Here is a 3,262-nt window from a genome sequence, read left to right as displayed (position 1 = left end):
AAGGGAAGAGTTACGCAGCGGCTGTTACGGGCATGACTAATACTCTATTTGTACTCGATCTGAATGCAGGATGGCATATCCGGTATACCTGTACTCTGCAACGAATACCTAATGAATAGTTACGTGATTATTAATGTGCTACTTTTACGTTGATGCATCATGCAAAGCGAGTGATAATGAGTGCAGCATTTGCAAGGTAGAGTGCTTCTGAGTTTTAGGTTAGGGKGTCCTGCGACACTAGGTGCTACGAACCTTGGCAGAGAGCATTTGGCAAAACTTCCATTCTGAATGGTGCGGGAAGGACACAAGCCAAGGACAGAAAATATTCGCAAAGTAAACTCATCTATCTCAGGCTTTCAATTTGAGAGCCCACTGAAATTACTGTAGAAATTCCTATTGGCTCTGTATGGGCTGCAGAAGAATAATCCTGTCTGTTGAGGTGGTAGAGCCTCCTATGGTGCCACCTTCAAGCTCACTTAAAGTCAGGAGCAGAGACATACAATGAGACACCAACATGTCATATTAAGCAGAAATATATCAGGTAACTGTTACCTTAGGACAACACCAAAATATGGTGCTATGTAATATTTATTGTGCAGTGTTTCTACTTGACACAGAAATATATTTATCTCAGAAAGACTGACGTGTACTTTTGAGGYATTTTATAAAATATCACCTATGTTTTTTGTTTGTATTCCCGGTATGCATGAAAAAATGAGCTTGCAATTATCAGTGCTGAGGACCAGAGGGAGAAACAGCATCTCAATAAGGATAGAGAATATCACAGCATTCTTTTACTAACTGCTAATTTGTTTTCAGAACTTCAAATTTGCACTGGATCTCTCACAGGAAGCGCCAGTGCTGTAACTCCAAAGGCTCCTGCTCTGAAGGCAGAAGCGTTATTACAATTGGAAAGCAACTAGAGCTGAGGCTTACACCTTGGCAAGGTGGCACCTTGCATCTCGCTTGATAGAAGACCTAGTCTTAAAAAAAGATTGAGAGCATGATGGTAAGTTGCTTTTCGGCTATTTAAATTCTCATTAGTAGAGCAAGAACTTGAGAGGACAAAGATGCAAGATCTAGCAGCCAGCAAATCCATGCTCCTGCTGCAAAACAAACTTCTTCTACACCTGTATTAAAATATAGGTGAATTATGCACATCAACTGAATGTCATATATCTGACTCCTCCTCAAGAGAGCTAATTAAACTTGGTCTTAGGATCCTGAAAACAGGTGACAGTAGCAAGGACTAATATCCTGACAGTAATAGCAGGAAGAACTCTGAAAATGCACTGCACAAAAAGTCATACATACATGCTATAAATCTGTGCTAAAAATGAACTTTAATGTTTTAACTGCATCAATTTACTATGATTCAGCTTTTGGTATTCAAAGCACAAAGATGAGTTGTCTTATTTTCCAGTTATGACAGCAATTGCTACACTGCCAAGGTCAGCTCTCACAACACTGTTCAAGAAGTTCTAATATGGAATGACAGATACTTATGGTGGCAAAATATAGTTTTACCTTAAAGAACTGTCAACTCACTTAACACATTTTTACAACTTATTGCTAAAGTAAAATAAATTTCTTGTGCTCCAACTAGATGCTTCCTGTGGAAAAATTATGTGTTACCCTTAAGAGTGTCAATAGTGATTAATATTGCACCCTTTTTCTTTGAAGGGAAACAGGTGCAACATCAATCATATTTTTTATTTCCCAGACACTGGGGGCAAACAAATTTAATTTGGCTCCTAAAGCCATCCTACATCCTACATTCTGGAGCCTCAACAGGACTATGCCCTTTGGGGTGTATCATTGACTTTTATATGCTGGGGCAATGACACACACTGATAACAACAGGCATCACGTATTGATTATTTAGCCCTGACAGTTCCATTTATTTTAATGTGAGGTGCAGATGCTTAGTGCCTCTAAGTAGCAAGACACTTTTTAAGTTTGCAAACACCAGACGTATATATTCTGATATTTTGCCTTTAGTACCTTCACCTACATTTCCAGGGTATTAAAAAGATTCTTTTTCTGATAAAAGTTTCGCAATCAGAACTCAAGAACATTATTTTCCTGAACCTTTTCTTGGATCACTATACAAACACTCTGTACCTAATAAAATGCTTGCTCTGGCCTTTTCTTATGGTAAGGTTTTTCTTAACAGAAGTCAGCACAGGTTGGCAGGTATCTAAATTCAGCTTTCCATCAGGACTCACTCAGTTCTATTATCTGCCTACTTTCAGAAAATGCACGAGAACTTAATGTGTTTTTACATCTTTGTCGTATTTGAAATGAATTGGAAGATTCTCAAATTCTTGCAGTTTCTTAGAAGAACAAATGCTTGGCTTGAACGTCTGCAATCAASTTTAATTTCTGAACACAGCTGTGAGATACGAAGCTACTTCAGGGCTCTGCTGGTTACCAGCCCTGGCAGAAAAGCAGCACCGCAARACCAGGCAGGCACTGCGGCCTTCTCCACCGTTGGAGCCGAGTCCCCTTCAGGGCAGGGCAGACCAAGCGGCTGAACAGCGCCGACAACGCTAGAGCAACCCCAACCCGAACCGCTCCTCAAGGCCGCGGCTCCTCAGGGCCTCCCGCAGCCGCGTCCCGGCGGCGGGGGGGGCCGCACGCAGGGCTCCCCCCTCGCCGTGGCATCCCGGGCGGGCCCCGCAGATCCTGCTCCGCAGCAACCGTCCCGAGAGACGAAACCGTCGCCGGAGCGAGGCTGGGGCTTGGCGGCCGCCGCTCCGCGTAATGGCGGCGCCGGCCGGGCCGCGGCGGGAAGGGCGCGAGGCGCCCGCCGCCACCGCACCACCGAGCTCCCGGCCGGAAGCGGCAACGCGCGCGCTAGAGCGTCGCCGCTGCCCGCTGCGTCACCCTCCTTTCCTTCCGCTCCGGCGCTTCCGTCCCTCGGCGGCGGCGGCGCCGCTTCCCCCGGCGGCAGCGCGCGCATCGCCCCCGCGCGGCGGGCGGCGCGCCCTGCAGCCCGCTCGGCTCCTGCCTCTCGGGCCGGGATATCTATGGGGCGAACGGCGATGCCATGAACCCGGGCGGGCGGCGGAGCCGGGCGAGCGCCGCGCACACGCACCGCGGCGGCGGCRGCTCCAGGGGGGCTCGGCCGCAGTAAGGGCGGCTTCCCCCCGGGGCGCCATCCGCCACCTCCCCTCCCCCTCGGGCCTCCTGAGGAGGATGGCGACAGCGGCCGCCCCGACCCAGCTCGAAGCCGGTGGGTATGGCTGGCGGCGGGGGC

Source organism: Rhea americana, unplaced genomic scaffold (genome assembly GCF_003343005.1).
Source record: "Rhea americana isolate MKP2758 unplaced genomic scaffold, rheAme1 scaffold_125, whole genome shotgun sequence".
Classification (NCBI taxonomy): Eukaryota; Metazoa; Chordata; class Aves; order Rheiformes; family Rheidae; genus Rhea; species Rhea americana.
This window is presented reverse-complemented; position numbering follows the sequence as displayed.